Consider the following 13416-nt stretch of genomic DNA (forward strand, 5'->3'; position numbering starts at 1 on the left):
GGTGGGAGAAGGAGTTTAGAGAAGGAGTTTAGAGAAGACATGACCATTAAGGCAAGAGTTATTGCTTGTAATCTGTAATCCTAGACCTATTACTACTTCAGAATGTCACCTTGGCTCGATAACTTTTTGAAGAAAAGAAAAGAAAATGGACAGACTAGATCCAGATGTTCCCCTTAGATTGGAATATATTGTTGGGCTTGGAAGGGATCAAACAACACTGAAATTCTATGATGGTGGTATGTATGTATGCACACGCTAGGGCATAGGTATTTTTCTGGGAAGAAGATCCACAGCTTCAGATTCTCAAGCAGATTTAAATCCAAATATTTTAAGATGATCTCTAAGATCCCTCTCAACTCCAGTAGTCTGTGCATCTTTCATTTTGAGTCATAGTTCCTCTTTACCTTAGTTTCCATCCATTATAGAGACAACTTGTATTCCTTCCAAAATACAATATTTGAGAGGAAAAGAACAGGAATAATGTCACATTTTGAAACATCATGCTTGAAAATTTCTCTAGTAGATGTTCATATTTTGCCTTAAAATTGCATCTACATCTTCGAACAAATGCACTTCATGGGTAAATATATGGTCATTTCCCCATCAATATTACCTAAAATATTACCCAGGTGGACTAACATGTATTCACTTTGTACAGTTAGAGAAGTAGGAGGACAAAAGCAGAGGAGCAGAACCCAATCGTTCCCATTTTCACATATATCGTCACTGTGCCAATTTGTTGAAGCTAGAAAATCTGGAATTTTTTAGTGATTTTAAGAAACTTTTATAAACAAAAGTGAAAAACAGAATTTTTTTTCTTGGAAGAAAGGCTTTCTATGTTCTGAGAGGAAATGTTTTGTTAAGCACTTTTTAGCCAGGCAGTTATGACAAGAATCTTCACACACTCTCAGGGAAACCCTGAAATGAGTAAATAATCCAAAGACAGATACTTAAGGTTGGATTTGTGAAACAAAGCATTCCCTGAGGATTCTAAGAAATACCTGGGGAGGATATTAGACTTTTATACATTAGGGACTTGACTGTGTTCATTGAGTTTTAAATGGAGACGAATCTCTCACGAGGACAGAAATATGAGAATAAACAAGTGATACGCTAGTAAATGTTTAACAACTGGGATTCCAAGAAAAATTAAAAGCCCTGATTTGTAGTGTTTGCTGATTTCTGAAAGACTTTCTGAGACAGTAAGAGTAAAAATAAACTTGGACTGAGAAACAAAAAGCAGCCTTGCTGTTAAACAAGCTAAAAAGACAAACATATAAAGTCAGCTGCAAAGTTAACAGAACAAATTGCTTCTCCCAAGGTTATGTGGCTGTAAAGTGTCATAACAATCCCCTTTATGAGTGATTGCTGCTTTCTTCCCAATGACACTCCCAGATGCCCCTTGTTGTTTCCAGTTAGATGCTAAACTTTCCTATCCTCTTGGCAGCACACAAACCTTAGTTAATCCCCATTCCTCCTAATCTTGTCTGAGAAACAGCAACCAAACTAGAATGGACCTCCCCTGCCCTCAGGATCCTCTGGCAGGGACCCAACACTTACACCATTCTCTCCACCCCCTTGTCCAGGGTGGGCTCCAACAGAGTTTCTCAGAGTGCTACCTTGCTGTGCCTTAGTCAGTAAATTGGATTTTGTCAGACCACAGGCTAGAAGTCTTTGGCTAATGAGGTTTTAACATTTTCATACTGTTAATACTCCCACCAAAACTGATTGTAAGCTACCAACGCCAAGTCCCTGAACACAATTTGGGAAGAGATGAGCACAATCAACAGAAGTAGATACAACCTGGCTCTACTGCCCGGGTTACACTCTCAATAACCATGGAAGAGAGATGTTTTTAATTTCCAGGCTATAAGAAAACAGGCTCAGAGTTTACATAAATTATTTAGGGTCACAAAGCTGGTGGCAGAGCCACCATTTAAATCTGTGTCAATTTGATTCAAAATACTAAGATTGTTTAACAAATACCACACCGTTTAATATGTTAAAATATTACTCTTCTTCTAATAATGTCAAGAGTGTAGACCTTTTTGCAGACTGCACATTACATTGCTTATACAGACTGCATTTTATAATTCTTTCGTAAACCTTTCACACACTGTATGGTAGTTGTATAACTTTAGGCAAAATATTTATTGTCTTTAAGTCTCAGCTTCCTCATCTGTAAAATGGGGACAAATATAGTGCTTACTCCATAGGATTATTGTATGGATTTTAAAAATTAATAAATGTAAACTGTTTAGTATAATGACTAACATATAGTAAGCACTTAATAAATATTTGCTTTTAAAATTATAAGGCTGAATATGTAAAGGGCTAAATAAATATCATATTTATGGACATTCAGCTTAATACGGCTCTATAATTCTCATTCAAACCACTTTTAGATTTTCATACACAGGTAAGATGGTTTTAAAAAATCTTTCTTGGGAATTACCTGGTGGTCCAGAGGTTAGGACCCCATGCTCTCACTGCTGAGGGCCCAGGTTCAATCCCTGGTCACGAAACTAAAATCCCACAAGCCTCACAGCGTGGCTAAAAACATAAAAATAAATAAAAAATCTTTCTATAGTCCTGTTTTCATTACCTACTGTTGCTCTACAAACCTACAATTACCGGTTTAAAACTACAGTGATGGTCCTGCCCACTAGAAAGACAAGATACAGCCTTATGCACGAGAACACAGGCACCAGTGCCCTTCACCAGGAAGCTTACACAACACACTGAACCACCCTTAGCCAATGGGGGCAGACACCAAAAACAACAGGAACTATGAACCTGCAGCCTGCAAAAAGGAGACCCCAAACACAGTAAGTTAAGCAAAATGAGAAGACACAGAAACACACAGCAGATGAAGGAGCAAGGCAAAAACCCACTAGACCAAACACATGAAGAGGAAATAGGCAGTATACCTGAAAAGGAATTCAGAGTAATGATAGTAAAGATGACCCAAAATATTGGAAATACAATGGAGAAAATACAAGAAACATTTAACAAGGACCCAATGGAACTAAAAAGCAAATAAACAATGATGAACAACACAATAAATGAGATTTAAAATTCTCTAGAAGGAATCAATAGCAGAATAACTGAGGCAGAAGAATGGATAAGTGACCTGGAAGATAAAGTAGTGGAAATAACTACCACAGACCAGAATAAAGAAAAAACAATGAAGAGAGGACAGTCTCAGAGACCTCTGGCATAACATTAAACACTCCAACATTCAAATTATACGGATCCCAAAAGAAGAAGAGGAAAAGAGAGGGACTGGGAAAATATTTGAAGAGATTATTGTTGAAAACGTCCCTAATATGGGAAAGGAAATAGTCAATCAAGTCCAGGAGGTGCAGACACTCCCATACAGGACAAATCCAAGGAGAAACATGCCAAGACACATATTAATCAAACTATCAAAAATTAAATACAAAGAAAAAATATTGAAAGCAGCAAGGGAAAACCAACAAATAACATACAAGGGAATCTCCATAACGTTAACAGCTGATCTTTCAGCAGAAACTCTGCAAGCCAGAAGGGACTGGCAGAACATATTTAAAGTAATGAAAGGGAGAAACCCACAACCAAGATTACTCTACCCAGCAAGGATCTCATTCAGATTCGACGGAGAAATTAAAACCTTTACAGATAAGCAAAAGCTAACAGAATTCACCACCAACAAACTAGGTTTACAACAAAAGCTAAAGGAACTTCTCTAGGCAGGAAACACAAGAGAAGGAAAAGACCTACAATAACAAACCCCAAATAATTGAGAAAATGGCAGTAGGAACATACATATCTATAACTACCTTATTTGTAAATGGATTAAATGCTCAAACCAAAAGACGTAGACTGGCTGAATGTATACAAAAACAAGACCCGTACATATGCTGTCTACAGGAGACCCACTTCAGACCTAGGGACATGTACAGATTGAAAGTGAGGGGATGGAAAAAGATATTCCATGCAAATGGAAATCAAAAGAACGCTGGAGTAGCAATGCTCATATCAGACAAAATAGACTTTAAAATAAAGACTATTACAAGAGACAAAGAAGGACACTACATAATGATCAAGGGATCAATCCAAGAAAAAGATATAACAATTGCAAATATTTATGCACCCAACACAGGAGCACCTCAATACATAAGGCAAATGCTAACAGCCATAAAAGGGGATATTGACAGTAACACAATCATAGTAGGGGACGTTAACACACCACTTTCACCAATGGACAGATCAACCAAAATGAAAATAAATAAGGAAACACAGCTTTAAATGATACATTAAACAAGATGGACTTAATTGATATTTATAGGACATTCCATCCAAAAAGAGCAGAATACACTTTCTTCTCAAGTGCTCATGGAACATTCTCCAGGACAGATCATATCTTGGGTCACAAATCAAGCCTTGGTAAATTTAAGAAAATTGAAATCGTAATAAGTATCTTTTCTGACCACAACACTATGAGACTAGATATCAATTACAGGAAAAAAATCTGTAAAAAATACAAACACATGGAGGCTAAACAATACACTACTAAATAACCAAGAGATCACTGAAGAAATCAAAGAAGAAATCAAAAAATACCTAGAGACAAATGACAATGAAAACACAATGACCCAAAACCTATGGGATGCAGCAAAAGTAGTTCTAAGAGGGAAGTTTATAGCAATACAATCCTACCTCAAGAAACAACAAACAGCTCAAATAAACAACCTAACCTTACACCTAAAGCAATTAGAGAAAGAAGAACAAAAAAAAAAAACCCCAAGGTTAGCAGAAGGAAAGAAATCATAAAGATCAGATCACAAATAAATGAAAAAGAAATGAAGGCAACAAACAAACAAAAAAAAATGAAGGAAACAATAGCAAAGATCAATAAAACTAAAAGCTGGTTCTTTGAGAAGATAAAGACAATTGATAAACCATTAGCCAGACTCATCAAGAAAAAAAGGGAGAAGACTCAAATCAATAGCATTAGAAATGAAAAAGGGGAAGTAACAACAGACACTGCAGAAATACAAAGGATCATGAGAGATTACTACAAGCAACTATATGCCAATAAAATGGACAACCTGGAAGAAATGGACAAATTCTTAGAAAAGCACAAGCTACTGAGACTGAACCAGGAAGAAATAGAAAATATAAACAGAACAATCACAACCACTGAAATTGAGACTGTGATAAAAATCTTCCAACAAACAAAAGCCCAGGACCAGATGGCTTCACAGGCGAATTCTATCAAACATTTAGAGAAGAGCTAACATCTAACCTTCTCAAACTCTTCCAGAATAGAGCAGAGGGAGGAACACTCCCAAACTCATTCTACGAGGCCACCATCACCCTGATACAAAAACCAGACAAAGACATCAGCCCAACATCACTGATGAACATAAATGCAAAAATCCTCAACAAAATACTAGCAAACAGAATCCAACAGCACGTTAAAAGGATCATAGGCCATGATCAAGTGGGGTTTTTCGCAGGAATGCAAGGATTCTTCAATATACACAAATCAATCAATGTGATACACCATATTAAAAAATTGAAGGATAAAAACCATATGATCATCTCAATAGATGCAGAAAAAGCTTTCAACAAAATTCAACACTGATTTATGATAAAAACCCTCCAGAAAGTAGTCATAGAGGGAACTAACCTCAACATAGTAAAGGTCATATATGACAAACCCACAGCCAACATCATTCTCAGTGGTAAAAACTGAAACCATTTCCTCTAAGATCAGGAACAAGACAAGGCTGCACTATCACCACTAATATTCAACATAGTTTTGGAAGTTTTAACCACAGCAATCAGGGAAGAAAAAGAAGTGAAAGGAATCCAAATTGGAAAAGAAGAAGTAAAGTTGTCACTGTTTGCAAATGACATGACACTATACATAAAGAATCCTAAAGATGTTACCAGAAAACTACTAGAGCTAATCAATGAATTTGGTAGAGTAGCAGGATACAAAATTAATGCACAGAAATCTCTTGCATTCCTATATACTAATGATGAAAATTCTGAAATAGAAATTAAGGAATCACTCCCATTTACCATTGCAACAAAAAGAATAAAATACCTAGGAATAAACGTACCTAAGCAGACAAAAGACCTGTATGCCAAAAACTATAAGACACTGATGAAAGAAATTAAAGATGATACAAACAGATGGAGAGATATACCATGTTCTTGGATTGGAAGAATCAACATTGTGAAAATGATTATACTACCCAAAGCAATCTACAGATTCAATGCAATCCCTATCAAATTACCAATGGCATTTTTCACAGAACTAGAACCAAAAAATTCACCATTTGTATGGAAACACAAAAGACCCCGAATAGCCACAGCAATCTTAAGAACGAAAAACAGAGCTGGAGGAATCAGGCTCCCAGACTTCAGACTATACCACAAAGCTACAGTAATCAGGACAGTATGGTACTGGCACAAAAAGAGAAATACAGATCAATGGAACAGGATAGAAAGCCCAGAGATAAACCCATACACATATGGTCACCTTATCTTTGATAAAGGAGGCAAGAATATACAGTGGAGAAAAGACAGCCTCTTCAATAAGTGGTGCTGGGAAAACTGGACAGCTACATGTAAAAGAATGAAATTAGAACACTCCCTAACATCATACACAAAAATAAACTCAAAATGGATTAGAGACCTAAATGTAAGGCCAGACACTATAAAACTCTTAGAGGAAAACAGAGGCAGAACGCTCTATGACATAAATCACAGCAAGATCCTTTTTGACCCACTTCCCAGAGAAATGGAAATAAAAACAGAAATAAACAAATGGGACCTAATGAAACTTAAAAGCTTTTGCACGGCAAAGGAAACCGTAAACAAGACAACCCTCAGAATGGGAGAAAATATTTGCAAACGAAGCAACTGACAAAGGATTAATCTCCAAAATTTACAGCAGCTCATGCAGGTCAAAGAAACAAACAACCGAATCCAAAAATAGGCAGAAGATCTAAATAGACATTTCTCCAAAAAAGATTTACAGATCACCAGCAAACAAATGAAAGGATGCTCAACATCACTAATCATTAGAGAAATGCAAATCAAAACTACAATGAGGTATCACCTCACACCAGTCAGAATGGCCATCATCCAAAAATCTACAAACAATAAATGCTGGAGAGGGTGTGGAGAAAAGGGAACCCTCTTGCACTGTTGGTGGGAATGTAATTTGATACAGCCACTATGGAAAATAGTATGGAGGTTTCTCAAAAACTAAAACTAGAACTACCATACAACCTAGCAATCCCACTACTGGGCATATACCCTGAGAAAACCATAATTCAAAAAGAGTCATGTACCACAATGTTCACTGCAGCTCTATTTACAATAGCCAGGACATGGAAGCAACATAAGTGTCCATCAACAGATGAATGGATAAAGAATATGTGGCACATATATATAATGGAACATTACTCAGCCATAAAAAGAAAGGAAATTGAGTTATTTGTAGTGAGGTGGATGGACCTAAAGTCTGTCATACAGAGTGAAGTAAGTCACAAAGAGAAAAATAAATACTGTATGCTAACACATATGTATGGAATCCAAAAAAAAAAAAAAAAGTGGTTCTGAAGAACCTAGGGGCAGGACAGGAATAAAGATGCAGATGTAGAGAATGGACTTGAGGACATGGGGAGGGTGAAGGGTAAGCTGGGACGAAGTGAGAGAGTGGCACGTACATATATACACTACGAAATGCAAAACTGACAGCTAGTGGGAAGCAGCCACATAGCACAGGGAGATCAGCTCAGTGCTTTGTGACCACCTAGAGGGGTGGGATAGGGAGAGTGGGAGGGAGATGCAAGAGGGAGGAGATATGGTAATATATGTATATGTATGGCTGATTCACTTTGTTATGAAGCAGAAACTAACACACCATTGTAGAGCAATTATACCCCAATAACAATGTTAAAAAAAAAAAACTACAATGATGTACTATTTTCACATTTTTTGTGGGTTGATTGTGTGCTTCTAGTCTTTGTAGTGTCACCTGAGGTCTCTTGTATGGTGACATTCAACTGGAAACTCGTCTAGGGCACCTTGGTTTTCTTTCACCCAGAAGAATTGGTGTCTCATCCTCCATGACCATTCCACAAGGCTCTCTCTATAGCAACATAGCCTGGACTTCCTCACGCTATGATATCTGTGTTCCATGATGGAGTTTTCTAAGAGGACAACTTGAATGTGTATGCTCTCAACAAGCCTTGCTTACGTCACATTTGTTAATGTCCTTTGACTACAGCCAGTTAGGAGGTCACGTCCAGAGTCCTTGTGGAAGGGGCTACGCAAAGGCTTTAGCATTGAGAGGCCACCAATGCACCAGCCTGCCGCAGATTCCTTTGCATATTCATGTATAAACCTCTTTCAGAATCAATGAGAAGATGCCAAATAACTGATTTTATAGAGAGAGTCTTTAGTCCCGTGAATAATTAAAGCAGAATTGGAACTGACTGAAAGTTCCCGTCAGTCCAATTCTCTGTGCCGTTATGTGCGTGGCCCTATCACAAGATGAGAATTTAGACATAATGACAAAGTAATTTTAATGAGCTAGGGAGATGTGAATAAATTATGATCCCATAAGTACCAATTTTAATCTACCTCTATGGACTAAAAAAAAAGTGTCACAGATTATATAATCATTCATCTAACCACACGCACATAACATCATCATCATTAGAGTTGCCATTATAACCATTACATTTTTATTAACATTTTCTCCCTGTAATTTCCACTTGAAAGCCAATGGTAATTTTATTTTGAAATCAGTTCTAACTATGAATGGCTCCAGAACATATTTTGATTTTGAAGTCAGCCTCCCATGATAAAAGCTGGTCTGTTTTACTTTTTTCTTGTTCCTTCCCTCTGCCCTTCCGGGGATAAAAAAGAAAAGGCCATTAAAAAAAAAAAAAACAGTTATTATTGTACATCTACTATAATTATAAACAAGATTCAATTACACTGTTCTAATACATTCATTGTAAATTTATGATTTAAAGATATTTCATTTCCCATTCATATGTAGTTCCCACATTCACAGTATAAATATTTACAGTTAATTATGGAAAATTTCACACATTAATCCCAGTAGCACAAAAACATATTAATAAATTTACATGAATAAGTGATTCTTTGAAAACTTATTTGGAAGCGGGAAAAGAGAAGACTTTCATGTAACTATGGTAGCCAGAGGCTTAAACTTTGGGGCTCTCATTCACCCAGGGCCCTTCCAAGGCCGTGTTCATATAATTGTATGTTTCTGTAAAAATCACAAAATGAGGATACCTTATCTTAAGGTCCTTTGTCTCTTTCTCTGAATTCCCTTCCCTCACATGTCCCCTTGAGTTGGGTGGTGAAGGAGTGGCTGTGGGGTTTTTAGACTCTGGTAAGGAAAGGTAAGTATGGACACATTTAGTTTGAGCTTTGCAGGATATATTTATATGGCTTACAGTCACATGGATGTATAGTTAAGTGATTACCAGCCATCTCAGGAAAGGAAAGACTTTCAATAAAGTCTTTCCAATAAAGACTAGGTATGTTCACCCATCATGACAGGAAGGTGCAAGTCAAAGTCCCATCTCCATGTGAATGTATCTCACAGTGTCTGGCATGGAAGTTTGTTGGTAGTGTGGAATTTATGGACTAAGTTATCTGTATATTCTCAAGTGATAATCAATAATATACACCAAAAAACTACTGGGGTGGGGCTTCCATGTGGCTCATTGGTTGAGAGTCTGCCTGCCGATTCAGGGGACACGGGTTCGTGCCCCGGTCCGGGAAGATCCCACATGCCGCGGAAGGGCTAGGCCCGTGAGCCATGGCCGCTGAGGCTGCGCATCCAAAGCCTGTGCTCCGCAACGGGAGAGGCCACAACAGTGACAGGCCCGCGTACCGCAAAAAAAAAAAAAAACTACTGGGGGGTAGTAATGTACAGGTATATCAGGCAATTAGTTAATAAAAAGTGTACGTTTTCTTTGTGGATTTTATGTTTGCAGTATTTTTCAGCTTTTAAACTTTTGTAAATTGTTGTGATTCCTCTTCTCAACCTAAATATTCACTTCCATACCTAATTTGGTAGTAGTACTTTTATATTCTCTTCTTAAATACAGCTCCCTAAACTATACGAGCAAAACCTGGATCCACTCCCAATGGTAACTAATCTCTGATACAGTGAAATCCCCTTCTATTTGAAGGATTGAGCTACTGGACAAAAATAAAATCATTGAGTAAATTATTTTCTTGTTTTTGGACTTCTATTTTTCTTCTCTTTACTTATGAAGACTGATTCATTCATCTACAAAATGTGACTCTAGTCTTTCACTTTCACTTTAAACTCTAACTCTAGGATTTTAAATGAATTTTGGCCAGAGGTAGATCCTTAATCCTGATTGACTGATTATATTAGTCAGGATTCTCCTGAGAAACTATAGATCTAGATCTACATAGATAGATAGGTAGATAGATAGGGAACGACAGAGAGGAATTTATATTCCTCATATTCCACATATATATGGAATCTAAAAAAAAAAAAGTGATTCTGAAGAACCTAGGGGCAGGACAGGAATAAAGACGCAGATGTAGAGAATGGACTTGAGGACACGGGGCAGGGGGAAGGGTAAGCTGGGACGAAGTGAGAGAGTGGTATGGACACATACACTACCAAATGTAAAATAGATAGCTAGTGGGAAGCAGCCGCATAGCACAGGGAGATCAGCTCTATGTTTTGTGTCCACCTAAAGGGGTGGGATAGGGAGGGTGGGATAGGGAGGGTGGGAGGGAGACGCAAGAGGGAGGAGATATGGGGATATATGTACACATATAGCTGATTCACTTTGTTACACAGCAGAAACTAACACACCATTGTAAAGCATTATACTGAAATAAAGATGTTTAAAAAAAGAAAAAAAAAAAGAAATTGTATCACACAATTATGGAGGCTGGCAAGCACAAAATCTGCAAGACTTGATTTGTGCCAGTCTAGGTCTGCATGCTGCAGACCCAAGAAAGAGGTGATGTTGCAGCTTGAGCCTGAAGGCAGCCTGCAGGCAGAATTCCCTCTTCCTCAGGGAAGTTGGTCTTTTTCTCTTAAGGCCTTCAACTGTGATGAGGTGAGGGCCACCCACATTATGGGAGAGTAATATGCTTTACCCAAAGTCTACTGATTTAGATGTGAATCTTATCATAAAATACCTTCACAGCAACATCTAGACTAGTGTTTTATCTATTGAACATTGAACATCTGGATACTGTGGCCTAGCCAAGTCAACACACCCAATTAAGCATCTCACTGATGAATACACAGTGAAGGTGGGAACTAGCATTGCTACATTCACCAACTTCATGACACAAAAATAAATTTGCCATATTCTATTCATTTGTGGGAGGATAAATGCTATAAAACTGAGTATCAAAATTAACAAAAAGGGATCAAATAAAGAAAGCATGTTTTGCTTCACCATGTGAAGCAAACAAGATGTCAGAAGAACACAAGAAGGCTTGACTGTAGATACAGAGCAGAATGTTGAAATCTTGGCCAGGTTATAAGGTTGGGCTAGTCCCTAGGAACCACCTAGAAAAAAAAGACTACTTTGAATTATATTTCCTCCAATCCCTTAGAGGATTCCAGAGAAACAAAGAGATTGCAACCATGTGACGCAAGATCCCTTACAGTTCTAATATATTCTATAACTCAATTTGATGTTATTAAATAAGATTTAGTGGAGATACGGGAAGAAATATTGAAAGAAGATTTGATAATAACTCTGCATTATATGTGTTATGCTACTTTTTGCCTCAGAGAGCCTATCTATTAAATTATCATCTAAAAAAAACAGCTTTGAGAGGCAAAGGTGGTTTAAAACCAGACACATTCATAGTTCACATCATAGTTCAGAATAGCTGATTCTCCAAATAATGTTTCAAAGAACTGCTTGTAAAGTGACTTTTAACAAGTGCTGACAGAAGGTAAATACAAAGTAAGCCCCCTTTATCATCCAAATCGTTAACATTTTGAAAATGAAGTTCATGGAGTGGAAAAATTCAAATAAATTTTATTACATGACATGTCATACTTAGCATCTTAGCAACATCCAATTGTTAAGTGGAAATTATCACTCCAAATTTCAATATTCTTTTTTTTAATTGACGTATAGTTGATTTACAATGTGTTATTTTCAGGTGTACAGCAAAGTGCTTCCCTTGTATACATATATATGTCTGCGTGTGTGTGTGTGTGTGTATATATATATATATATTCTTTTTTAGATTCTTTTCCATTATGGTTTATTATAAGTTTTGAATATAGTTCCCTGTGCTATACAGTAAGCCCTTGTTGTTTACCTATTTTATATATAGCAATACATATATGTTAATCCCAAACTCCTAATTTATCCCTCACCCTCCTTCCCCTTTGGTAACCATAAGTTTGTTTTCTACGTCTGTGAATCTATTTCTGTTTTGTAAATAAGTTCATATGTATCATTTTTTTAGATTCCACATATAAGTGATATCATATGATATTTGTCTTTCTCTGTCTGCCTTACTTCACTTAGTATGATAATCTCTCAAATGACTCCAAATAGCCAAAACAATCTTGAGAAAGAAGAACAAAGCTGGAGGAATAATGCTCCCTGACTTCAGACTATACTATAAAGCTACAGTAATCAAAACAGTATGTTACTGGCACAAAAACAGACACATAGACCAATATTCTTGTTAAGAGATTTATAAGCCTTTTAGTTTAGGTTTTTCCAACAAATATCATACTCTCATCCACTGTGCAATTTAATATGATACAGTAGGGTCATGTTGCCTATCAAATCTAGTCTCCAAAAAACACATTCTCTCTTTAGTCTAACTTGATTCTCCTCTGCATTCTAGTAAAGGTCTGTCTGCACATCTTTCTCCTACACTTTACTCACTCTCCAGGTTTTACGTCCTATTTTTATTCTAATCCAAATCTAACACTTCATTCAAAGATTAGATCAAGTCTTAACCCCTTAATAAATGCAAGTGCATAAAAGACAAGCACCAAGATAAGAAGGCATTCAAATTTGTAGCAGCGGTTTTCAAACCATCCTCTAGCAAAACACTGGCTTCCCTCATGTTGATCTGTGATATTTTAACTATTAAAATCTTAACATAAGAAGTCTTTTCTCAATCTGCATATTTAAAAGTGTAATTAGTAGATAAAATTTTTGATGTGAAAGAATTCTGTTATACATTTAAAGTAAAACTTTAGTGTCATCTAGTACCAACCAGATGACAAAATGAATGTATCAATAAAATGAATATTAATGAATTGAAAAAAATATTCATTTTATCTTCTACTGGATATTAGCCATCAGTAAATTTTACACAAGCATT

The sequence above is a fragment of the Orcinus orca genome, chromosome 3 (assembly GCF_937001465.1).
Source record: "Orcinus orca chromosome 3, mOrcOrc1.1, whole genome shotgun sequence".
In the NCBI taxonomy this organism is placed as follows: domain Eukaryota; kingdom Metazoa; phylum Chordata; class Mammalia; order Artiodactyla; family Delphinidae; genus Orcinus; species Orcinus orca.